The following is a 12,500-nucleotide window of genomic DNA, read 5'->3' on the forward strand; positions in this document are numbered from 1 at the left end:
ACAGGGCGGAGCTTCAGACTCTGTGAGAAGGTTCTACTGAGGAATGTTGTCGAGGAGCATCAAAGACACACCATTGAATCCTGGGAACACACACACGTCCGACACACCTGGTGTCACAAAAGACTCAGTGTTTAGTTGCTGTGACTCTCAGGAACAGAGCAACACACTGGCCGCGGTCCAGTGGAAAAATGCTGGAAGATGTGCTGAGACATCTTGACGAGGACACACGTGTGAGTGTAAACACTGTCACTGTATCTTCCTGTGTGAGCAGGAACAAGTGTTACGAGGTGTGTGTGCTACTGTCGCGGGAGGAAGAAGAACACCAGATTCAATCCTTTTTATAATTGCACTGTTATTATCTCTGTCCTTTAATCCATGAACATGAAGTACGGTGCAGGGGAAGATAAATGATCGGACATTATACAACATAGAACATATGACATAGAACATAGAACATAGAAAATGGAACATAGAACATAGAAAATGGAATATAGAACATAGAACATAGAACATAGAACATAGAACATAGAACATAGAACATAGAACATAGAAAATGGAATATAGAATATAGAACATAGAAAATGGAATATAGAACATAGAACATAGAAAATGGAATATAGAACATAGAACATAGAACATAGAAAATGGAATATAGAACATAGAACATAGAACATAGAAAATAGAACATAGAACATAGAACATAGAACATGGGAACATAGAACATGGAATATAAAACATAGAACATAGAACATAGAAAATGGAATATAGAACATAGAACATAGAACATAGAAAATAGAACATAGAACATAGAACATAGAACATGGGAACATAGAACATGGAATATAAAACATAGAACATAGAACATAGAAAATGGAATATAGAACATAGAACATAGAAAATGGAATATAGAACATAGAACATAGAAAATAGAACATAGAACATGGAATATAGAACATAGAACATAGAACATAGAAAATAGAACATAGAACATAGAACATGGAACATAGAACATAGAAAATAGAACATAGAACATAGAAAATAGAACATGGAACATAGAACATAGAAAATGGAATATAGAACATAGAAAATAGAACATAGAAAATAGAACATAGAACATAGAAAATAGAAAATAGAACATAGAACATAGAACATAGAAAATTGAATATAGAACACAGAACATAGAACATAGAACATAGAACATAGAAAATAGAAAATAGAACATAGAACATATAAAATATAAAATAGAACATAGAACATATAAAATTGAAAATTGAAAATAGAACATAGAACATAGAACATAGAAAATTGAATATAGAACACAGAACATAGAACATAGAACATAGAACAAAGAAAATAGAAAATAGAACATAGAACATATAAAATATAAAATAGAACATAGAACATATAAAATTGAAAATAGAAAATAGAACATAGAAAATAGAAAATAGAAAATAGAACATAGAACATAGAACATAGAACATAGAAAATAGAACATAGAACATATAAAATATAAAATAGAACATAGAACATATAAAATATAAAATAGAACATAGAACATATAAAATTGAAAATAGAAAATAGAACATAGAACATATAAAATATAAAATAGAACATAGAACATATAAAATTGAAAATAGAAAATAGAACATAGAACATATAAAATATAAAATAGAACATAGAACATATACAATTGAAAATAGAACATAGAACATAGAACATAGAAAATAGAAAATAGAACATAGAACATACACAAATACAAAATACATTGTTTCTAATGCAGTTAGATCCATTTTTTTATTCTACTCTCCCTCATGTCGACTAATGTTGGGCTTATTTTCAGAGTAATCTGTTCTTTTTCGAGTTACAGACAAATGTTTGTTTATTTTAATGTAGCGACTGGAGCTCAGTTGTCTTCGTCTTCATCTTCGTCCAAAGAGACTCTTAAAAACATCCAAATACCTTCAAACTGCTCGACTGTAACTCTTGGATCGAAGCCTCGACATGAGAGCAACTGTTACAGAAAATATTTGAAGTTTGAAGTTAAACTCATTAACTTACAATGTGTTTGAATAAGAATAAACTTGTAGCCGGAGCTGAGAGACCAAACAAACTTTAAATATAAAGACCTAAATAAGTTTTATTCTGAACTTTTATCAAGGTACGATCCAGACGAGCACCACAAAGGTATTTCGACCTTTTTTAATCCGAGGGATCCATAACGTTTTATCTATTTATCTAATTGCGTAATAATCCCTCGGTCAACATGAGGTCAACTATCACTTTGAGGGGAGAAATAAACGATAGATTTGGTGCTTTCTTGCTTTTCTTGCTTTTCTTGCTTGGTGACGTCTTTTTATTCCCTTATAATAGTGGATTTTGAAAATGACTTTTAATCTTTCCTTAATGACTTGTTGTACCTCTGCTGTAGCACTTTGAAGTCATGTGTGATGAAAAGTGACAATATAAATAAAATGTATTATTATTATTATTATTATTATTATTATAATTATATTTTTATTATTATTATGCAATGTCATCACGAAACATGCCAGTGTTATGGCATTAAAAGTATCTGATTCTTGTCAGAAGTATTGGTTTCATCGAATTGATATTGTTTATTTATTTTATTAATAACCTCAGACCTGACACTTGTTATGACACTTTCTTTATTGTCGATATTTAATATTAACAGCTGCTTCTGTTTATTGTTTTATGTTGAAGTCATTTTAGAAACTTTCTTTGGAAACATAAATATTCATTTAAAATGTGCTGCTCTTTTTTATAAACCTTGTGCCATCAACAATATGAACTGTATTGAGTTGAAAATGATAGTATCGTCAAAACCTTATGAGATTTTTACATTATTAATCTCATGGAAAGAAATTCACATATTAAGCAGCATCTTAAAAAACACACATCAGCATCTGAAGCAGAAGGAATTACAAATACATAAATTCAGTCTCGTGAAAATGTAAAAGATAATCTGAGATGAAATGTATAATTAAACGATGTCGGTCTATAAATGTAGAATCTCGTATAAACGTGCGGTTCGTGGTTCGTGGCTTGTTAGATGATATCAAGAAATAAAGATCCCATCCAGTGTCATGATGTCAAAGTATAAATGTTGAAACAAGCTGCCGAACCCAGACAAGTATGTTTCTCTAGGGGCCCCCGGTCAGTGGAGTCTGAGGCCCCTGATGAAGAACCTTGTTGTCTCTGAACAAAGTGGTCAAAGGAAGTGTCTTGTTGCTCTTAATTGCAGAGTTAGTTGAACCAGAAGCACATCTATCGACTCCCGACTGCCTCCCAACATCTCCTCCTCCATCACACGGAGCTGCTAGAAGCCTCTCCTGGACGTCACCAGCAGATAAGCCATGAAAGATTAATGAATGCAGTGACGACAAAGATCCGCTTCTCACCAGAAGTGTTCGTGACGACGACGACGGAGTCGCGGCTCCATGTTTCACTCTCTAGGAGGAGGTTCTGTTGTTAAGACTCGCGTTGATCATTACAAGGAAGCTGCTCTGAGTCCGGAGGCTTCGACGCCGTCCGTCGATACACGACTGCGATCAATACGCCGAGCGAGTGCACGACTGAATCAATTACACACTCAGACACGAGTAACTGTGCGATTCTGGAGCTGCTTCTCAGGCACGAAGGCAAACACGTGGCTACAGAAAGTTATGCATCTGGCGATGAGATTGATGAATACTAACTCTGTGGCTCATGCACACTTCCTGCCAACCTCGCCGCCAGGATGCACCGACTCCACGCTCCTCACCCGACTCTACACCCGACTCCACGCTCCTCACCCGACTCCACGCCCGACTCCTCACCCGCGTGTCCACAGTGGAGTCTTGAATGAAAACGTACGCTCGGGTGAAAGTAGGAATGAAGCCAGAAATGTCCTTTTTTTTGTGACTAAAATGTTGTAATTCTTGTTTTTTCACCAGCAAAGCTTGACTCACTGATAAGTTGCGTTGCACTGACAAGAAAACGACATAAAATACAGTGCATTTTCGGCCTTAGCCCCAAAAAGAAAAAGATTAAAGCCGAAATCTCGTGTGCAAAACAACAACAAACATGATTCAGTTTAATGCAAAACACTGCAACAAAACACACAAATTATTATTATCATAAATGTTGCTGCTAAATAAATATTTCCTTTTTTAAATGTATTCTTTAATCCTCAATACTTCAGGGAGATATCTTGCCATAAATCCATGGATAGTAAATAATTATATTGAAAGTTATTTCTGTGCTTGTTATGTCATTTTTTACTTGTTTTTTCATTTCGATGCAGTAAGTCTTAGTTAATACCACAGTTGTTGTTTTTTTACATTATATTAATATTCAGACAAGATAGGAAGTTCCTGTGTTGGCGAGAGAATAAGAAACAATCAATTATTTCCAACCTTGGCTTTCAAAATAATTAGAACCTCACGGTTACTTTAATGACTTTTATTAGTCGACTTTATCCTCTTGCATTAACTGGACATCGTGTGCTTTAACAATAGATTTAAACCAAATACTTAGAAACTGAAACAAAGGTTTCCAAAGGTGCAGAATATTGGAGAGACGAGGATCATCAGTAAAAAGTGAGACTTTATGTTCAATATTTTTAACCCTTTAATCCCCATAGACGAGCTGAGGGTGAGATAGTGAACTGTCCTCTCAAGTACCTCCTTCTAGTATCTACCGTGTCTGGCCGGAGGTGATAAGAAACGTCACAGGTGTAGAAATCTACGGATCAATTGCTAAACCTCGTAGCCTCGAGCGCTTCTTGAGTTCTACACCCTGACGTCCCAAATCTGCTGCTGACGCCCCAATATCTACGATCAATGAATGTTTCGCCACACGCATCAAAAAGCAAACGCCTGGAGCACAAGTTTGTGACGATGATCATATGGTACTTAATTCCAATTTGGTTCCAGATGAAAATTGCAGGCGGACGAAAACTAGCATGTGGACATTTAGAAAATGAGTGGAAAGTATGCAGGAGAAAATACAACATAGTTTTCCGTGATCCTCAGCAGCCTGTATTCATATTTAAGTGGCTTCATTATCTGTAAATCACTAAGAGAAAATTCACTGCTTCACATTTCTTCTTTAGAGAAAGTCATTCAACGGTTGATCTCGCACTAAAAGTACACACCTACACACACACAACCTAGTGTTTGTTATCATCAATGCATACCTGAGCACACGTCAATCATTGGAGTTTTTTACTCAATTTTTTGTTGATTGTAACGTCTGGTGACAGATGTCAAACTTCATCACATCAGGGTCCAAAATATTATTTTCCTTTTATCATAAAAGGGTCTACAAAGCTCAGGCAGTAGAGCTTGAGGCGCTGCATCGCGGCCTACTGCCATCAGTGTATTATTGTTATGGTAAATGGGCGAAACCAAAGGTTGCATAATAACTGGATGACTTATTGTAAAGTTATTTGATTGATCAACAAGCAGATCAATTGCTAGTAAGAACTATAAGACCCATTTTATTTTTTTAATCTTATTTAATATTTATAGGTCATAATATCAGTAAGAAAAAAAATCACAATATTTTTACTCCCGGTACTGTATCGATATTCATTAGCACCGTGTTTTTTTTACCTTTGAAATAATATTTAATTTTAATAAACGTTTTTTTACTGTTTAAATTCCAATAGTGTGTGTATAAAAGACAATCATTAAATGATTTATTTAACAATTAATACTTAAATATTCACAGAGTTTATTCATTTCTGTGGTGCAATTAAACCTCCGACCACTAGTTGGCAACATTCGTCATTCCCCCCTGTGCCAAAGTAATAGCGAAACTGTCGAAATGGCAGCAATGAGTGAAAAAGAAAATATTCACTAGCAGAGATGTTTGGACTCATTTTGTTTTTAAAACAAAGTTGAAAGTTAAGAAACTAAACACTGACAGATATTACATGATGCTCCAGGTTGACAGGTTTGTTGTCAATACTTTGAGAAACACTGATACATTTATTTAAAAGTATTTACTCATTTCTTTGTTGTAAAAGCGAGAAAAAGTGTTGTTTCTTTAAAAGACACAATATATCAAAGTTCCTACAGTATCAAAATATATCGCAATATATGTTGTTTAGTCAAACATCAAACACAACGTCGTGATACGTGTCGTATCACCAGATTCTTGACAATTCACAATCCTAATTAATCTTTTGTTTAACAGCTGATATCCATACATGTTCCATAGTTCTCCTGATTATACGTTCTTACATCACTAGCTATGACATTGAGCTTAAAGAAAACAGTGATTTTAGACATTCCTTGTTTTCTTTTCTTGCCTGTCAGTCATAAGATACACAAAAGAGTAACTGCTTGACTGTATAACCAGCAGTTCTAACAAATTGTACCTTGAAATCAAAGTATTGTTTGATGTAATAATATCAGTTTGGTTTTGTAGTCCAGAGACGGTGAACATGGAGCATGTTCTCCAGTTATAAATATCTGTCATCGTCTCATCAACCCGATCGTCTCGTCTCACACAAAGTGTTTCGTTAAGTCATCAATCATTTCACACAAACTACTAGATGTGGGAGGTTTTCGGTGGAGAGCAGATGCGACGACTTAACCCCCCGCGACCTCAGCTGTCCCGCCTGAGCAAATAAAAAGTCAACATCCGGCTCCGGCCGCCCCTCCCCTCGACAGCTTCACTTCCTCCTCCAGTTCTCACAGGACGTGATGTGGAGGATCTTCTCTGGAGCTTATGATGGACTCACTGCTGATGGAGATCCGCTCGAATCAAACACCAAACCCATGTTTTTAACATACTTTACACTCTTTTCTTCAGGATTGTATGAGATTTTTTATTATTTCTAAAATGATTTATTGTTGTTTACTAATGTCGCACAATTTGTGCGTTCGATTGACACACACTGGTGAAGTCGCACAAGTCATGAATGAAAACAATTCCATGTACGGTCCGCGGCTACGATTGAAAAGCAAAAAGTTCAACAGCATTCCTGGTTCGGAATCGCAAGGTCAAAATGAAGATTCCTTTGAGAAAAATACTGAACTTTGAAATTCATTGCTAGGAGCCGCTAACTATTAAAGAAGCTCTATGCGATTTGAAGTCGAGCGACGCCAGTGGACTAAAGTGGTAGTGTTAGCCTGAAGAGAGACTACATTTCCCATGAGCACTCGATAAACGTGGCAAAAGTTTCCATGTCCCGGTTTGTATCAGTTGATGAATGTTCTGTTTCCAGACTTTTATTGATGAATGAAGGAAGAAACTGATGAGGTCATGAATCAGATTGATAATGGAATATGATATAAATAACATAACTTTAACTTTGTTTTTGTTTGTAAATAACATAACTTTGTTTTTGTTTTTGTTTGTAAATAACATAACTTTGTTTTTGTTTTTGTTTGTAAATAACATAACTTTAGCTTTGTTTTTGTTTGTAAATAATATAAATTTAACTTTGTTTTTGTTTGTAAATAACATAACTTTAACTTTGTTTTTGTTTGTAAATAACATAACTTTAACTTTGTTTTTGTTTGTAAATAACATAACTTTAGCTTTGTTTTTGTTTGTAAATAATATAAATTTAACTTTGTTTTTGTTTGTAAATAACATAACTTTAGCTTTGTTTTTGTTTGTAAATAATATAAATTTAACTTTGTTTTTGTTTGTAAATAACATAACTTTAACTTTGTTTTTGTTTGTAAATAACATAACTTTAACTTTGTTTTTGTTTGTAAATAACATAACTTTAGCTTTGTTTTTGTTTGTAAATAACATAACTTTGTTTTTGTTTTTGTTTGTAAATAACATAACTTTGTTTTTGTTTTTGTTTGTAAATAATATAACTTTAACTTTGTTTTTGTTTGTAAATAACATAACTTTAACTTTGTTATTGTTTGTAAATAACATAACTTTAACTTTGTTATTGTTTGTAAATAACATCACTTTAACTTAACGACCAGTAGATATGTATCATGTTCACACCATCTTGGTTTTTTTTCTAAAGGAAAAATCCTGTTTACAGTAACCACACCCACTCCGCTGTAATTGGTCAAGCATCCAGGTTTGTCACTGCATGTCCTCAATCCCTGAAGTCTCCGCCTCCAAGAGACGTGTAAACAGTGAGAAGCATTTGATTTTTTAAGCGCTTTGTGACCCTGGTCTTGAAAAGCAAAATATTTAATATAAATAACAAATATAAATGACTTACTGACAATTATTCGCTGCTGCAGGAGAAGCGAAGCCATTATTACGTAACAAAGTTCTTGAAACTTCTCGTTCTGCAAGACTTAACGCTGGGAAGAATTTTATTAAGTAATTACTTTAAAACGTCGTCATGATGAGAGACTGCATCTTGGAGAGGAAGATTTGAAACATGTTAGCAAGTCAGGAGACCTGAAGTTTCACATTAGTTGCCATTTAAGAAGAAAAATGACCTAAAACTGTTTAAAAAAAAACATATTGCTGTTGGTCAAGCTTGAAAAACACTTGTATAAACTAACTTTTGAAGGACTTGTTCTGGTTAAATCCCCACAGACTTCAACAAGGGACTTTAAACCATAAATGAAGGAGTGAAATAAATCACCTGTGAATAAAAATTCTCCAAACTCTCTTTTCTATTCCCCGTCCAGTCGTGTGAGGAGAAAGTGTGAAATTGTGCGGCATGAGTTAATATTACACTCGCTATTTTCGCCTGAGGGTCTGAACTGAATCACTGTAAGAACCCGAATGTTCCGGGACCGTGGAGGGTTACATAAATATAAAGAATGGACCCTCTGTGACGCTGTGTCTGGCTGCAGATGTGTAGCGGACGAAGGCATCAATCATTCACACTCGCTCACATGCAGCTCCATAGACGTCCATTTATTAAAGTCATTCACTCAGTTTGCCTTTCGATGGCGACAGGAACAGGTGTCGGGTCGCATTACTTAAATAAAAATGTGTTCTAGCCTCAGGCCTCGTGGCGGTAAATCAATGGAATCTCTAATTATGTCAAGTGTCGGCCATTGTTCGGGCGTCTGACCCCCAACAAAACACACCGGAATGATGAACCTGCACCTGAGGACCAATGTCTGACTTGACTGTTCATTTATTTGACTGTTAGGCCACATGATAGACTCTATCTTTCTCTGTTCAAGTCACACATGTCAACTCGACGAGGCTCGGCTCAAATCGAGGTAGTTTCATGTTCATGATGAAATTCTATAGGGTGTTTAAGATTTGTTTAGGAACAGATATTTTCCAAGTCAACAAAGGTAAAGAGGTTTTGATCACCAGTTAAAAATCATGTTGAAGGAAAGAAACTCGACAGACAAACAGAGATAATTGAGAAAATATTCAGCCTCTAAGGAAAAATAATAATAGAACAATCAGAGTCATTCTTACTGTTATGGACGTGTGGTTAATTCTAGGAAAATGTTGTCACAACATGATCTTGAGCTTGTATTCCATGCGTTTGTGTCTTCTCGTCTGGACTATTGTGACGGTTTATTTTCATGTCTAAACCAGAAGGATCTTCTCGCCTGCAGTTCATACAAAACTCTGCAGCCAGAATTCTGAGCTGCTCTAGTAGAAGAACTCACATTTCTCCTTCAAACTCTTCACTGGCTGCTCTAGTAGAAGAACTCACATTTCTCCTTCAAACTCTTCACTGGCTGCTCTAGTAGAAGAACTCACATTTCTCCTTCAAACTCTTCACTGGCTGCTCTAGTAGAAGAACTCACATTTCTCCTTCAAACTCTTCACTGGCTGCTCTAGTAGAAGAACTCACATTTCTCCTTCAAACTCTTCACTGGCCGCTCTAGTAGAAGAACTCACATTTCTCCTTCAAACTCTTCACTGGCCGCTCTAGTAGAAGAACTCACATTTCTCCTTCAAACTCTTGACTGGCTGCTCTGGTAGAAGAACTCACATTTCTCCTTCAAACTCTTCACTGGCTGCTCTAGTAGAAGAACTCACATTTCTCCTTCAAACTCTTCACTGGCCGCTCTAGTAGAAGAACTCACATTTCTCCTTCAAACTCTTCACTGGCTGCTCTAGTAGAAGAACTCACATTTCTCCTTCAAACTCTTCACTGGCTGCTCTAGTAGAAGAACTCACATTTCTCCTTCAAACTCTTCACTGGCGGCCAGTTTCTTTCAGGATCATTTTAAAATTCTGGTTCTTACTTTCAGATCTATTCATGGTCAGACCTTCCATCAGTGATCTGATCCAGACTTACACCCCAGCTCGGGCTCTGAGGTCTGTGGATCAGAATCTACTGATGGTTCCTGAACTTCAGGACCAGAGGAGAGAAATCCTTCCAGACTGTTGCTCCTAAGCTTTGGAACCATCTCTGTGTTTGATGATCTACTGACTCCTTCAAGAAACATCTCTGTGTTTGATGATCTACTGACTCCTTCAAGAAACATCTGTGTTTGATGATCTACTGACTCCTTCAAGAAACATCTGTGTTTGATGATCTACTGACTCCTTCAAGAAACATCTGTGTTTGATGATCTACTGACTCCTTCAAGAAACATCTGTGTTTGATGATCTACTAACTCCTTCAAGAACCATCTGTGTTTGATGATCTACTGACTCCTTCAAGAAACATCTGTGTTTGATGATCTACTGACTCCTTCAAGAAACATCTGTGTTTGATGATCTACTGACTCCTTCAAGAAACATCTGTGTTTGATGATCTACTGACTCCTTCAAGAAACATGTGTGTTTGATGATCTACTGACTCCTTCAAGAAACATGTGTGTTTGATGATCTACTGACTCCTTCAAGAAACATCTGTGTTTGATGATCTACTGACTCCTTCAAGAAACATCTGTGTTTGATGATCTACTGACTCCTTCAAGAAACATCTGTGTTTGATGATCTACTGACTCCTTCAAGAAACATCTGTGTTTGATGATCTACTGACTCCTTCAAGAAACATCTGTGTTTGATGATCTAATGACTCCTTCAAGAAACATCTGTGTTTGATGATCTACTGACTCCTTCAAGAAACATCTGTGTTTGATGATCTACTGACTCCTTCAAGAAACATCTGTGTTTGATGATCTACTGACTCCTTCAAGAAACATCTGTGTTTGATGATCTACTGACTCCTTCAAGAACATCTGTGTTTGATGATCTACTGACTCCTTCAAGAAACATCTGTGTTTGATGATCTACTGACTCCTTCAAGAAACATCTGTGTTTGATGATCTACTGACTCCTTCAAGAAACATCTGTGTTTGATGATCTACTGACTCCTTCAAGAAACATCTCAAGACACTTTTATTTGAGCTTTTCCTTGAGACTCCTGTGTTGTTCTCAGTATTATCTTGATCTTTAAAGTATATACTTTATTGAATATTGTTTTGATTGTTTAAGCGTTTTGTGACCCTGGTCTAGAAAAGCGCTTTATAAATACAATTGACTTACTTACTAACTTAATATATGTTTGGTTTGGCCGTAGATTTAGACGAGGCTAAAGGACGAGACCCCTTGAGTGACCGAGTCTGACACCCAGGATCTTATACAAAACTTTCCTCTTCTGACTTGTGAGAACACCAGCATCTAAGAAATCAATTTCAACCTTTTGTAAGTAAGTAAAAAATACATCAAAAATGTATTTCAATAGACGTAAACCCGAGCAGAACGACTAACCTCACTCATGTATCTGGTCATGTATGCATGACTGCGAGGTGCAAATGTTTGCACTTTGCACCAATTATAAAGACAGTTACGTAAACAGCATTTTCTTTTTCTTTCAAAAACGTGTTTGGCCCAGAAAACATGTTTTCTTTCATAAATATGCAACTGAGAGTTAATATGAAGGAGTAGAATATTCATATATTTACTTGTTAGTCTTTGTATCCTTTGTCTTTGTTATTTTTCTTTGATCTATGTTCTTTATCTTTATCTTTTGACTCAGATTGTATCATATTGTTCTTTCTCTTTATTTCTCTTTGTTCTTGTTTTTATTTGTATTTATATTTTATGAAAAATGACTGTATTTGCTGTGTCTAATTGTAAAAAAAACAATTTATCAATAAACTTCTACCTACTCTCTAGCTGATCTTAAAAACATTTGACTGTTTCGTAAAGAATGTTCATACATGTACAAATATTTTGTGTCTGTAGAGAAAGAGTACTTTCGCTTAAAATACCTTTTTTTAATCAATAAAATACTACATTCTTACAGTGTCACACCGGAGACAGTTCACCGTCCAGGAGCGATGGAAGGATTAAACGTTCTATTGTAGAAGATCTATCAAGTTCTAAAGTGCTACAAATGACATTAAAACCCTATGGAATTATCGTCCAATCAAACTGATGAGTTATGTGATCAGATGGAAAAGGAAATCGATCAAATGGATCATGAATCTGAGTTTGTTTTGGCAAGAATCTGAAAAATACAATTCACTGTATACAGTATTTGTGCAACTGCAGATACAGTATTCACAGTATCAACGTCATCAACTTCACCTCATTAAACATACTTTCTTTCTCTTGGCTAAAAT

At 35.5% G+C, this 12,500-nt stretch overlaps 1 protein-coding gene across 1 annotated transcript in view; it reads right to left on the bottom strand.

Annotated features, from left to right (window-relative positions):
• The window catches only part of kcnq5a (potassium voltage-gated channel, KQT-like subfamily, member 5a), a 111,627-nt gene that overhangs the window by 98,260 nt on the left and 867 nt on the right, over positions 1-12,500 (bottom strand). The window lies entirely within an intron of this gene.

Source organism: Callionymus lyra, chromosome 11, assembly GCF_982586985.1.
Source record: "Callionymus lyra chromosome 11, fCalLyr1.hap1.1, whole genome shotgun sequence".
Taxonomy (NCBI): domain Eukaryota; kingdom Metazoa; phylum Chordata; class Actinopteri; order Syngnathiformes; family Callionymidae; genus Callionymus; species Callionymus lyra.